Here is a 15,165-nt window from a genome sequence, read left to right as displayed (position 1 = left end):
TGCACAAAGGGCTGTTTAAGATGAATGGTGCCCCCTCTGCACACAGGGACACACACACACAGACACACACAACTCTCGTTAAGTGTCACTTTCTGAATGTGCCGAGCCTCACACCTGCCCAGTGCTGTCAGTCCGCCAGCTGTGAGAGCTGCAGCTGTCTCGAAGGTATCAGCCGCTCCATATGCAAATGCATTCCTCTTCTTTATGATGTGGATTCACTTGCCCACATCTCTGGTCGCTTCCTTTCAGACCGTCAGTCAGAGGCACTTGGTTCCATCCCTCCATCAATCCCAATCTTTCCCTTAATCGCTTTCCTCCATTATATCACCTGCCCTCCACACAGGCCCCATAACTCATCTTCATTTCCCCTCTTCATCCCTCCTCTGCAGTATCCTGTGTAGCCAGATCTCACTCTGCAGGACGATTCACTTTGGAGGGATCGACCAGGGATGACAGCAGAGGTGTTACTATCCTTTGATGTTCTGTAATTGTGCTGACCATGTGTAGCCACAACCACACTCGCACACAGTCCAGACACACACACACACACACACACACACACACACAATACGACCTGTTTGCTGTGTTTCAAGATGCCATCAGAGGGAATTTGAGCAGAGAAAGACTTTGATGTCTACAAGCTTTACTTTGAAGGAATTTTCCCAACATGAGCCCACGAGCACACTGAGATCCTCAAACAACACATCTTTGACTCTTCCAAGGTTCAGGCCAAAGACCAGAGGTAAACAGGCAGGTGACCGCCGGTCAAGACGTTTTTACACAGACAGTCGCCCCATGTCTGGGAGCCATGTGGCGAACATAGACGTCTTTCATGTGTTGTGAAAACAAAATAAAATAAAATCCAGAAACATTTTTTAAAGGTTAAAAGCCACAAACCATGCACGCAGGCGTGATGTCACAAGTCATTGTGCTTTAAATGGTTGGGCTGAAGGGGAAATGCACAATTTTGGTGCATTTAAGATTTCAAAGAGCCTGAACACATCATGAGTGAACACACATAAAAAAAAATCAAGCCTGAGCACAATGGACAGACAAGTCAAGTGCACTTCTTTACCAGCTTTGGTTATTGCCTAAAAAATATGCAGTGTGCAATAAAATGACTGATGTTAGTCCAGTATTGTTGAGGGGAAGGTTGAAGTGTGATACCATAGCCAGTGTGGTATTAGCTGTTGATGTTTATCAGTGAGTAGGTCCCTCATCATGACCCACCACCAGGGTGGCAGTAATGAATTACATTTAGTCTAATTTTAATGGAAGAAAGTTTTGTATATTTAAACTCTCTTGCTTACTTAGGCTCCTTACTATTTTGACTATGAAATACAGGTGGGCAAATTGATACCAAAATATGGATACTTTTGATGCTTTGTTCTCATTTTGGACATCGATTCTGGCGTCAATAGGATTGACACCAAAAACAAGATTACTTCCTCCTGTCTATATCGTGTCAATTTGCATTTCAAGAGTAAAATCTCTATGCAAACAATATTCCATTGTCGTGAACACATCTAGTGCATGTTCTGTTTGCTTCTTCAGTAATTTTGTGCTGTCTGCACTCAGTTTAAATTGCCACATAATAGCAGAGATGACTAAATGAGAGAGGCCATTGCGGGTCAGAATAGCCAGAAAAACATACTGCAAAATCCAACAGAATGTAATACAACATCCTGGTATTTTCGGCATACTGTATTTGACATACTATGGATGTATTGTAAATCTTTTCCTGGCATACTATATAGTATGGGAGTACAGGTATTGAAATAAACAGACAGAGTTCACTGGCAGAGTCTGTTCAGAGAGGCTCAGACAAAGAATATCCAGGTGTATAGTTGTGAAATTAATATGTGAGGCAAATCATATTTGTAGCATTGGTTAATGGTACATTTTCAAACTGTAATCAGTAATCATTAGCTGTCACTTTAGCAGACTGATAATTAATTTCATAAATCATGACTGCTTTACCCTACATGAAAGTACATTAGCACCTAAGAGTAAGCATAAAAAGTATTATATTGGTATTGATATCGGTGATTCTGGCCCTGTATTACTTGGTATAGGATCGAAACCAAACTGTGTGGTATCGACCACCCCTTGTATAAAATATAGCCAAATTAATATATAAATAACTAGGTCCAATTTTACTTTAGTACTTTTTTTTAATCTCAAGTAGGCTATTTTGCATGTCTACATTTGTAGTTGCATCCTTACAGAGTACACACAGAGAGTCACGTGACCCCCAGAGACAGGTCAACTCACACACCGGAAGCAATACCTGTTGATTGTGTGCGTCCACAGGTGGAGTAGCAGGGGGTGTGTACGGCTGCACGCGGGCCAATTTGTGAGCAAGACACACAAATGCACAACAGTGCAATACGATTAAGGATGGCTCATAATCAGGTTAGCATTAATAGCCTATTAATATGGCACAGTTACAAATATTGCATCTTTTTTTATTAATCACGGTTTTATTTCAGCACGAGGAGAGCACGCTGAGTGACTCCAATCAAACACGCCCACGGATGGACCGAGTTGAACAGGTGCGTGCAGCTTCCGGCTAGCATGCTAATATGCTAAGTGCTAACGCGGCGGCTAACTGCCCCAAGAGTACCTTGCTGCAGTCAAGATGGCCGACAAGGCGCCGCCATACATCCAATCCATGCCGGAAGTCACAACCGGAAGTTGGTTAATCGCCGCTCGATCCCGGAAATATGACCGAGCTAAAACAAAAATAAAAGCTTAAAAAACACGTACGATTACACATAACATAATTTTATGCATTTTGTGCAGTTACATGTTTATCGTAACGGTATAAGTGACTAGTTAATTGTTTCGCCACGACTTTATAGGCTACTGTAAAACTCAGAAGTTAGCTAAAAGCCTACAATAATATCACTAAGTTATAATGCTAACGTTTCATGGATTTAACTTTAATATCAACGTTATGAATACAAATGTAAATATTATGTTTGTGTGGTGGTGGCCAAAAAAAAACAAACTGTCGTTGCCATGGTGACATGATTGAAGGATGGATGAGGATGAGGAGGGATGTACACAGTCATAATAATGGCATGTGAAAACTCCTTTGGCAAATAACACGGCCTGAGTCCAACAGCCAACAGTTCTATGTCCGGGCAACAGATATGTTCCTTGATGGTAATAATAATGTGACCAGGATCACACGAACTATATATATATATATATATATATATATATATATATGTATATATATACCGTTATATATCTTACCGTTATATATATCTATATATATATATATATATATATACACACACATACATATATATGTAAGAAATAAATATGCGTGTGTGTGTGTAAAGGGTAATACACACACCAAAAACGCTGAAAAAATTGCCATACGACTTTGCCAAATCCATTAGCGTACTTTCTTTGGCTAAGCTAACGTTAGCCCAGACTATCAAGTCAAGCGGAGAAACAGCCTTCACGAGACATGACACTCTAATTCTTCGATGCATCGCATTTGTAAATAGCACGAATTACATCTTAGAAACCATACCACACTCGTTGGATGATAATTAAAAGACTATTTTTCTTACCGTTCTCTCGTTCTCTGAACACAACCCGCTAATCAGTATGGCCGCCGAATAAGCAAAAAATTACACGAAGAAGAAACTTCCGCTTGGGACTTTCCAACTTTCCGGTATAGACTAGATATATGGTGGCGCCCTAGTCGGCCATCTTGACTGCAGTTAGGTCCCTCTCGCTAACTGAGGAACTTCAGCCTTCAGTGCGGTGTGTGAGGCGTCTCTGCTGTTGGTGACAGTGATCTCTGATGTGTCTGCAGAGCCTCATTCAGCTTAGAAAATGTGCGCGGAGGATGGACCATGATGCACGAGCAGAGCAGAGGACGGAGGAGAACTTGACGGTGCACGAAACTCCCACAGGTGAGTACGACAACAGACGCATCACTGTAACTTACTGTACAGATGAGAGTAACAGAGTGTGATGATGGACTACAGTCGCTGTACTGTTGCCTGCTTTGGTGATGTTTTGTTGACTGTGTAAGAAATGGCAGGCTATTTTACTTACTTAAAGATTGCTTGTTGCAGCCATCACTGTGTAGGCCTGCACAGCTCCTTTTATTTATGTTGCTGTTTTTGTGTGGCTGAGTTATTTGTCTTCTTACTGGTTAATTCTAATAATCCTATTCAGAGAGAGGCGGTTGTGTGTTTGTAAATGATAATCAGTTGTGTGCACAGGCTGCAGAGTGCCTTCAGAAATTGAGCTTATTGTTTGTTTGGACATCAGGGTCCTGTGGTGTGATGTTTCATTACTGTTAACACTCACATTTAATACATGCATTATATCCTGTAGCCTTAAGTTTATCTTTAATTGAGCAGTAGTATCATGTATACTCTTTGAAAATGTAACGCCATAACATTTACTCAGAGCACATTTTATCTAAGTACATTTTTACAAAAGTAATTTTACTTGAGCAATATTTCTTTAAAGAAGTATTTCACTTTTTGGAAATATGGTGTTTTAGGAAAACTAGGCTGTCTATGCTGTAGAAAGACAAATACTTTTTAAACTGGTGCTACAGAACCAGAGAAAACTGAGAAAAGGGATGCCCAAGAGGTAGAAAGCCTACAACATTCAGAATGCACTGTATCGCACCAGATCAATTAACACTCCTGCTGGTGGATGGCATAATGCAAAGACGTCCGTTTGAAACAATTGCTGTCAGCTGACAAAAAACAATCTGGCATTGACATTAAACAGAAAGCTAAAATATGTTTCTGAGAACATTTGAGGTGAGAAATATGCAACTCATTCACAGAATCTTGGTTCATATTTGATCAGTGCTGCTTAGTTTTACTGTTTATCTTTGTTTTTCTGGCATCCCTTTTCACTGTGCAGTATGGCCCCCACTTCCTGTTCATAAACTCTCACTATTACAGCTAAACAGGGCACTAAAATATGCTTCTAAAAACATAGAGGGGAGAAATAGGCAATACAGCAACATAATCTTGTTTTATATTCAATCAGCACTGCTTAGTTTTACCGAGTGGATTTCAGAATCCAATTGGATTGAAGGGTGGGTCTGTCTCTTGATCAGCTCCTATACAGTTTGTGTCTGGGTGGTGGGTATGGGTGGAGGGCAATATGAGAATGTGGAAGTACAGTCTGTAGTTTGAGCAACAGTCCAAGGAGCCAGTGAAACTCCACTGGATGATGTAAATTATGTCATGGCAGAGTTTCGTCAGGGGGCAAGGGGCATAGATTTAAAAAATAATGAGATATCGGATGCCAAGATGGTGCGTATTCATTTCAGTGGAGTTGATTGCCTGGTGCATATGCCCAAAAAGTTAGTAGTTTACTTCCACGGTATACGTCCCACTGAATATGCACAGTAGTATTCCTCCTGCTGGCCCTACCCATGAGTTCCTGCTTGGCTCAAAGACTGAACATTGTGATGATGTCACAGATTTTTGAATTGCTTTTCTCAGTTTGAGGAAAGTTTTACAAATATAAAACCAACCTGGCACAAAAATTCAGAATAGAAAGATTCATAATTGGCCTTGTTTGCAGTTCGAGGTGTCCTGTCAACAGTTTTACAGAGGTCTCTTTTGTTATCATTGTCTATAGGGAAAATGCTTCAATGGCTACAGGGATTTTTTTTTTCTGCAGTACCCTGAGTGGTCACTGGGAAAAATTGGCTGTAAGGCTGAGCTTCTTTCCTGGGGTGTGGTGAGGAGGGATATCTTGGGTGGGTTCCCGAATCGCATACATTTTCATTTTTTTACTTTTGGTAGGTGCTGTAGCTGCCCTTAAAGAACATACTGCTGCATGCAGTATGCACACAATTGGGACATACCACTTGCTCCTAACATTACACACTGAACTTTGATCCTCATGCTCTTATATCTTTTACCCTGGAGATAAAACAAATGAGTTACCGAGTTCACCAGAGATGGAGATCAACCTGAAGAGCTTTGCTGCTGTTACTTTGTAATGTATATAGTTCAATATTAAAGTTATAACTGCACAGATTGTATATTCTAACATATTTGTGACAGTGAAATTAGATCTGCAGTTCTCTGTCACTGTCATTTTCATAGTCATGCCATTCTGTTGTCTGTAGTATTTATTATTATTGTGTTCACCCAAACAATCACTATTCCTAATATTATTATTATTATTGTTCAACTGGTCATCAGTTACATGAATTCGCTGTCATCTGTCATTGTGACTTCTGACAGCTGTCAATCTGTTTGTGGCTCAGTCAATGTGACGTATCGTCCACTGTGCAGAGGATTGTGGGTCAGAATAGTCAGAAAAGCATCCTGGCTTGCATACTGCAAAATTGGACTGGAGGTAGTAGAACATTCTGTTATTTTTGGCATGCTGCATTTGATATATTGGGACATAATAAATCTTTTCTGGCATACCACTATGTAGTACAGTAGTATGGGTATTGGAATACACAGCTAGGCACTATTTAGATTGAGGGAAGTGTTGTTGGAAGATTATTTGTGTCCAGTGAACCTAACACTTAGTAAAGATTTTTTTTTTTTCCTGAAAAATAAAATTATTCTGTGATGAAGAACAATTTGTGTTATGTATAGGTAAATTGCAAACAGTTCCTGGGACATGCTGGTGGTTAGTGGTTTAAGACCATGAAACCATGATGCTCCAGGTCCAACTCCAGCCAGGAGCATTTGTTGCATGTCATCACCCTCTGTCTCATTGTGTTTCCTGTTTCCCCCTACATGGTTATAGCATTAAGTGAAGGCCTTAAACAGTCTTTAAAACATCTGAGTTGGACTGTAAAAGATTAAAGCATAGGATTTAAGTCTGCTGTTAACAAATCTGCATCTGAAAATGGGCTTATCATGGTTATTTTTCTTTTATTCTATCATCTGATCATTTTGTCGTGATCATCTGCACAGCTTTTAGAGCACTGGCACTGTGTAAAGTTGAAAAATGTGGCAGAAGTTTTCCCACCGCTCATTTCATGTGGGAGAACATATCCATTAAAGCTGACAGTCTGGACATGAAACTAATAGCAGCTGTGCTGCTTCACATCTAAAGTAATAACAGCACAGAGCCAAAACATCACTGTATGTCTGTCCAAATGCCTATGAAGCTCATTTTATGTGAGACACCCATGTAGTAGGAGTATATCATGGAGGAATGTGAGTTTTATGGAGGATTGCAAAGCATTAGTCGGCCTTTGGCTGGATGCTGCTGTGGTTGCAGTGATACTGCTAATTTATATCTGCTGCACAACTAATGGAGGATATAAAAGGCCTCAGGTTTGTCCATTCCAGGCTGTGCGTTTAAAGGGCACAGCTCCAAATGATGAGAAAGCACAGTGTTAAATGAGAGTTTTGTGGCAGTTAGGATGTGTGTGTGCTTGGGTGGTCTGAATGGTGGTGCCTCATTAAATAGCTGAAGAGTTTTGATAGTTTATTAGAACAGATAACACTCTCTTTGCATTTTAGTCTCTATTTCATGCAGACATACACTGTACAGATAAACACACCACTTATTATCACATCTGACAGCTTGTGTTATGTAATTGCTGCAAGTAAAAACCAAAATCTTTTAGTTTGTCAGGAGCAATCATTCCCTTTACTGTCTCTCCCTTTGTTCCTCTCCGTGTGAGATCATGGACAAGCCATACTCACTGAACCTTGTATTTTGAATTTTATTTCAGAATAGATTCTAATGAATAATGTCATGAATAAAGCGCTATTACCACTCCATTGGAGGCAAGGCCACGTCTTTGTGGTCGGATCAAAACCACAGTTCACACAAATGCCCACATTCTTACCTCAAAGCTTCATTGCACAACCACAGTTTTACTTTAACTTTTTATTGGTCAAATGTTTAAGACAACTTTTTTCCTTATTAAGGCCATATCAAGAAGTTTCAGTCATTTGTCCGATGTCATTCCTCATTTCCTAAATGCCTTTAATTGACTCGTAACCTAAGCAGTTTCACAGTTATCTTTTACCATGAAATCAGTTCATAGTTCCACTTGACAATGTAAATATCCTCATGCGATCATGTCTGCAAGAGTCTGCGCAGACCCATGTGGATGGTGCGTGCAGCCCAAACTTTGTGACCACGTGGATTGTATGCATAGCAAGCGTACCGACTGTGCAAGCTACAGTCACAAAATACAGTCTCTTGTTCCACACTCTAGTCCCTTTGAAGGCGTCTGCACCTCGAGCTGGTTTGTGAAGAAGAAGAGGATGACACATGTTGGATGCTTGCTTTGAAGAGAGGTTGTGCAAAGAGATCTGTCATAACCCACATTTATATAATTTATCTGAGCAGAGACAACTGTAACAGAGTGTGGATTGGGAAGTGTGCATGCCTAGAAAGCTAGACTGACACAGCCCCACAGTTGTATGCATGGAAATGAATTGAAAGTCTGCAGGGTGGTGCAGGACCGCTAACGTTCATGTCTGACACGTAAGATATGGACTTTCTCTACCTTGCTATCCTATATTCAACATTGGCAATGTGTTAGGTTTGCATTGGGATCATTTTCTTACTTCTAACTCTGACTGTAAATGGATGAAACAGAAAATAGCTATGACCAACAAAGAATTACACAGCATGGGCTTTACAGAGCCCATTTTGGTTTCAGATATGTGACCTAATGTAATGTGATTTTCAAATTCTGACCTACTTTAAAAACTCCCCTGACGCAGAACACTTTAAAGTCACTCTGCAGTTCCTGAAACTCATTATATTATAACAATAATTTCACCTTGCATTGAGAGCGCGCAGGCAGACGCCACCCAACTGTAAGAATGGAGAAAAAAAAATGGATTGAAAAAGTTGTAGCTCTATCAGAGGTCGGGGGCAAAAGGGTCACGATGAACCAGATGTTTTTCACTGAGCCCTGACTCCACATGCTTCTCAGTCCACACACGCTGCCCCCTGTGGTTTGGCCAGAGGTAATGATCTATGTCGAGAGAAAGGTACGACTTTACACCAAGGTACTACACAGGGGTCAGGGTCACCTTTAAACAGATGTTATGGCAGGGGCTGCTGCCAGTGCGTCGGGACATGGGTCAGTATTAAGCAGATGCTGCAGACCAGAAGGGATTAGCATGTCACATCCTCTTTGAGTTGACTAAATGCTGCCGTCTCTGTCACGAGACCCCCTGCTTGTGAGTGAGCTAGCGGGAGTCCGGCTTTTTACACTGTTGCCATGGTGTTGCTAAGAAATCATTGCTAATGTTAGCGCATTGTGAGAAAGTGCTGTTGAACCCTAAAAGGAAGCGTCTTGACTCTCTGCGGTCATGTCATCCAGCCACAGTCACCAATCTGTTGATAGTCAGTATTCCTCTGTGATAGCCCGTTTGATTCCACGAGACAGAGCTCACAAAAGCACACAGCATGAAGTTTGTCAAGTTGTGTAAGTTTGCTATAAGTGTAATAACAAACTGTATTTAGAGATTAATTAACGTTCTTATTTGGAAATTCCCATGGTTTATTAAATGTTTGCTCATTTAGCAGGGAATGAAATTTTGGGGCCGATGCCGATTCCGATATTATGGAATACAAAAAATCCGATAACCGATATATCGGCCGATTAAATTTTTACGTTTTTCAATTTAAAACCCCCAAAATACCTGCTTTTGATGGCTTAAATATAGTTCAAACACTAGCCGTCCCCTGCTGGCTGGGTTCACGGCGGCCAAGAAACTGGTCGCCACAAGGTGGAAGCCACCGCATTCTCTTTCACTTCGAGCATGGCTTCTTATGTATTTGTACATTGTATACTTAGAACTATCTACAGCTCGTGTACATGGAGCACAGGAGACTGCTATTGAAATGTGGAATTCTCTTTCTGTGAAACTTGAGAATTTATTAGAATGAAAGTCACCGAAGCTGTTTTGTGTATTGTGTCCAGGTCCCTGTGGTAGGGGGTGGGTTGGTGGATGGGAGGGTTTATTTATATGATTTCAGATTTAGTTTAAGTTGTTGATTATTTTCGAGGATTTTATTATTATTTTCTGTTTATTTGATCTTGCTGATTATTTTATGTGCTACTTGCCAATGTATCTGCTTTTAATTTTATTACATGTTTGTTCTCATTTTCTTTTCTCCTTTTTGTGAAGATTTTTTATGAAGATTTCTTGAATAAAGAAAAAAATTGATCACAAAAAAATATAGTTCAAACACTCGTTACAAAGATATAAATTGAAGGAAGAACATTTTACTATTTTCAAATACTTTTGTTATCAGAAATTCTGTGTAACAAGCAGCATATGAACAATTTGAACACAAAATAAATCAAAAATATGATGTGCAAAAAGGCAGTAAACCTCTGGGAAATAAAATAATAAAATGTATGTTCACAGTACCAGAGTTCTTCTTATCATTGCCAATTTAACAGAGGTAGGTTATAGTGCAAAAAGTAACACAAGGACATCATTTCTAAGTAAAACACCATATTCCCTGCATTTTATTAGTGATGAAAATATAAGTGTTAACATTGATTATTCTCTAATGGCTATAATCGGCCGGCTGATAAATCGGTCAGGCCCTAATTTCCACACTCGATGTTAAAATCATGTAATCTAATTGAGTAAAGAAACAGTAATTATTTTATATACATAATATATGTGTACCAAAAGAGCGATGGCAAATTGATGATCTATTGGACTGCCTATGGCAACATAAATATGCTTTCTGAAGAAGTTTGTTATCACTTCTTCTCTCACTGTAGAAGCAATAAGCACAGCCCTGCAGAACATTGTGTTTGGCTTGTGTGGAGGCAGATCTGCTGAAGAGATGGAAACACACACTTATTAGAAAAACTGCAAACAGCTCACAACATTTTGACTTTTAATCTGTAACTTAAGACCCTACAGTACATGCCTGACCTCAGAATGCCTTTTACTGCATCCTGTTTGCCTTCCCACTGTAGGATTGTGTGCCTTGCGTTCCTGGAGATATTTCTGGTACAAGCAAATCAGTGGGTTTTTTTTCCAGAGGTATGGTTCAGACTCGGGATGTAAGTTCATTTTGCTTTTGATAGCCCGATGCCTATTAACTGGTAATCAACCAGTTAATTTTTAAAGGGAAAAAAAAAAATGCAAAATGATGTGACACAGGCCTTTTTTTTAGTCCAGCACTCTATTAGTCTCTTTTACACTGCCTCGACAATTTCACACCATTATGCTGTCTTGCTGTTCTGTGTAAAAGGTACAGCATGCAGGGAATGAATTGTCTTGCCCATAAGGCGTCACTGGGTGTAGTAACAGTGCCGAAGCGACGTCTGTATGAAAGGGACGGTCGGCAGAACGGGATCATGAGCCGCATAGGTGTGACGTTCTGACGACATGTTATGTGTGCGACCCACCACGGGAGATTTAAAAAGTAGTGAATAGAACTTAGCAGCTATCTCAAAGAAGAATGAAGGTGGCAGGAAATGTCTGCAAATTGGGAAAACAGTGAGGTCTGGGAGCTCCTTACCCTCCGAGCAGAGGGCGAGATCAGCTGCCATGTAACACAGATGGTAAATGATTGTTATTGCCATGTTAATGCCACTGTTATTGTTTAGAAAGCACTGTAGATGCATGTGTCATATGTTAGAGGCTGACACTGTTGTGTTATGTCATGCCCGTCATGCCTGGGACTTCGTAGTGGCCCTATAGTGCAGTCTATGTGTAGAGATGGCTGTCGACTCAGTGAGCTTTAGCACCGCACTTTAAAGCACTGTCCCTGTAGAGGTGGTGAAATTGTAATGTTTTGTAATGTAAATGCTTTTTATTTTATTTTCTGTTGGCTTTGCTTATAGACAGCAGTCTGGCTTCGTAAACCCTGACCGCTCTGCACTGCACACCGCCCGGGTCTGGTGGGAGCTGGCGTCGGCACTCAACTGGGGATTACTGCTGTCAAATAGGGGTGGGAGAAATCGATACAGCATAGTATGGCAGTATTTTTGTGTCGTCACAGAAGTAGCGAATTTCTCTATCATATAAATTATTAAAATTACAAATACATATTTAACTTTAGGTAGTCTACTAAAATAATATAATTAATTGCTTTTTCATCATTTACTCACTGGGGCGACCCAGGGTGAGACCAGAAAATAGGCACAATGTTTCCACAGCAACTCTGTTGGGATAGGACGGCTTTAATAGTGGTAATCACTGAATGAGTAGCGCCACTAGCTGATTTTATTTAAGCTGAAAAGTAGCAAAATTAACCTATAAATCAACATGCGTGACCCGTCAAAAATATTTAGTCTGGTTAAACAATTAACAGTTTACCACTGACATCCCTAGTTCAGATGTAGAGATGTCCTTAATTTGTCCTTGAATAAACACTATGTTTCTGTCTCCTGGGACTGAGGTCTTTAATTAATTAATCATTTTATAATACACAAAAAATGTGTAGGTGCTACATTTATTTAATTAGCCAAATAGGATTAAATTATTGATTGACCTGCCTGTCACATGCCCACACATTTCATCACACTTACTTATTATTCGCCAATCATGATCTGCTGTTTACTTTTTGGTTTAGTATTTCTCCCCTTTACCTTGCAGTGTGCAGCTCAATACTTCTGTCTGTGTGGGCGCAACTGCCAATGAAGTGTTGCATCATTTCGTTCTACCTGTTCCTTCCGAGCAGCGCGAGCACAATTAAAGATGTGTTAATATGTTTTGACATGAATCCAATCATGCAAATTAATTGTTTTCCTTTAAATGGCAAAAAACACAAATTCTTTTGTTCTCACTTTGCCTTTTTCCTCCTGTGTGAAAATGTGTTTCTTTCATGCCCTGATAGACACACACGCAGTCACTATGATATGATTTAGCCCAGCAGTGTGCTATTTATTAAAAAATGGGCAGACTGCTGAGCTCGACACCTCCCCACTGTTTCTGAATAATAAGTATTAACAGTGTGCTATCTCCTCAATGAAAAATGCTCCAATAGAGCAGTGGTAGCTGCTTTTATGTGCGTGTGATTGTGTGTGTGTGTGTGTGCGTGTGGCTTGTACTACACGTGTGACTCCTTGCAAACAAATGCAACTGAGTTATGACCTTATTTGGATTAACCGGAAGGCTTTGTTGTATAGCAAGGGCTTTATTAATTCATGAAACTATCATGCTGTCACTCTCCCTCCCGGAGGTGATTAATATGTCTGCGACATGGAAGAGAAGTGAATTCCCTCTGGAAAAAATATGCACTGTGAATCCTCTTTATCATTTATCTATGCTGTATATTTGTCTAGCATGATAAATCAATTTTCATTATACTTCTAGTCACACCAAGCTCTACTTTGCACACTGTGCATGGCTTTTAACATTAACACACAGAGGGCACACACAGGTACACCGACACTGATATTGTTGTTAAGGTTTTAATACACTCTTCCTGTACTAAAGATGTTTGCGAGTCAGATACAAAGGCGGTTTTTCACTGTTAAGCAACATTTGCGGAGGAAAGTTTATGAAAGTCAGATATTAAAATTTGCATTTTCCCCTCCAGTCAAAACAATAACTTTGTTTTGAGAGTTTGCTGACTTATGCCTTTGACTTATGGCTGAGATGGGGAATGATGATGATTTACACATGGCAAGAACCTATAAAATCAGAGTTTGTTTCATTTCTTCTCATCTTTAGGAAAAGATTAAACAGAGTGTCACAGTTGCTGTCTTTCTAAATATGTGCCTCTCATCAGAAAGACTTGAATTTACTGTACACAGCTGATGTCACCTTTTGAAATACTCATGAGCAGCATTTGGCAAAACAAAAATGACCTTAAAAGTAAGTCATTAGCAATTACATTTTTTTCAGGGTTTTTTTGGGGGTTGAAAGAAATAACAAATCCATTTGCTCAAAATGAAAGTGGCACACTTTTCCTTCGTTCAGGCTGTAAAAGAAGGTGTTTATGTCCTTTATATTCTCCCCAGCGCTGATTTTACTTCACAGTGCTAAGACATGCCAGACAGCATTCTAAAATAACCCTGTTTGAGAACTAAATAGATGCTCATGCAAAATATAGAGAGCAAAGGCAAGATTGAATAAGTGAAGGAGAGATACAGAGATGGAGATGAATGAACGAGGTGAAGGACTAAGAAATTTCTCTCCCTGATGGGGTGTCAAAATCACTTTTCACTAATGTCCCTCTTAACCCTGAATGTGTCACTGTGCAAGCACACACACCGCACACACACACACACACACTCTTCCACATATACAGGCACAGCCATTCGTTTTCTTGAGCCATCTGGTCGGAGCTTTTAAAGCCAGTTTAGTGGGACAGTGAGCACAGACAGAAAGAGACAGAGCGGGGGAGCAAGGTGAAAATGGGGACAAGTGCCTGAACTCAAGAGAGACAAAGAAGAAGCATCGTGACTTTCTGGTCACCTTGTCATTAACATCAGCACACCTTATTAAAGGGATAGTTTGACATTCAGGGAAATGTGCTTATTCACTTTCCTACTAAGAGTTTGATGAGAAAGTCGATACCACTCTCATGGCAAAAAATATGTAGCCAGAGCCAGCAGGAAATGGGGAAAGCAGCTAGCGTGGCTCTGTCCAATAGTAACCAATAGGGTCACAAATTACCGCAGTAGCACACGTATAATACTGTGGGCCTTTTCCACTGTCAATTTTGGCTGGGCCGAGTCAAGCCATGCTGCACCCATTTGCGTTTCCATTCTCAGTTTAGACATGCTGTGCCACACCAAGCTGCACCAGACATGGACCTTCACTGGATCTAAAAGCTGGGCTGCCCGCCCTCAAGCGCGTAGCAGTGACGACTCTCTGACTGCAGCCAACAACGGATGACCCCGCTTCTACCCTCCAAACAAGCGTGTTCTCGCCTCTGTCTGCAGGAGATCAGAGAGAAAGGTGTTTTTAAAAGTCTCTGTGTGTTCAGCTCTCATCACTTTTATAGCTTCTAACTGAATCTCTGTGGTTTGGAGTTTAGTTCCTCTCCTGCGTCCTGTTTTTACTTTAGATGTCTGCTTTATTTTACTGTATCTTGTTAGAAGTATTGGAAGTCGTGGCAAGTTGCTGCTCGAAAACTCAACATTTCCTCATTTTGCTGCTTCACAATAAAAGTTTTTACACAACAAAATAACAGGGGACTTTTATTGTGAAGAATCTAAAGGAAATGAAA

Source organism: Epinephelus fuscoguttatus, linkage group LG12, assembly GCF_011397635.1.
Source record: "Epinephelus fuscoguttatus linkage group LG12, E.fuscoguttatus.final_Chr_v1".
NCBI classification, from domain to species: Eukaryota; Metazoa; Chordata; class Actinopteri; order Perciformes; family Serranidae; genus Epinephelus; species Epinephelus fuscoguttatus.
The sequence above is the reverse complement of the archived record's forward strand: the minus strand, read 5'-3'. Positions refer to the sequence as shown.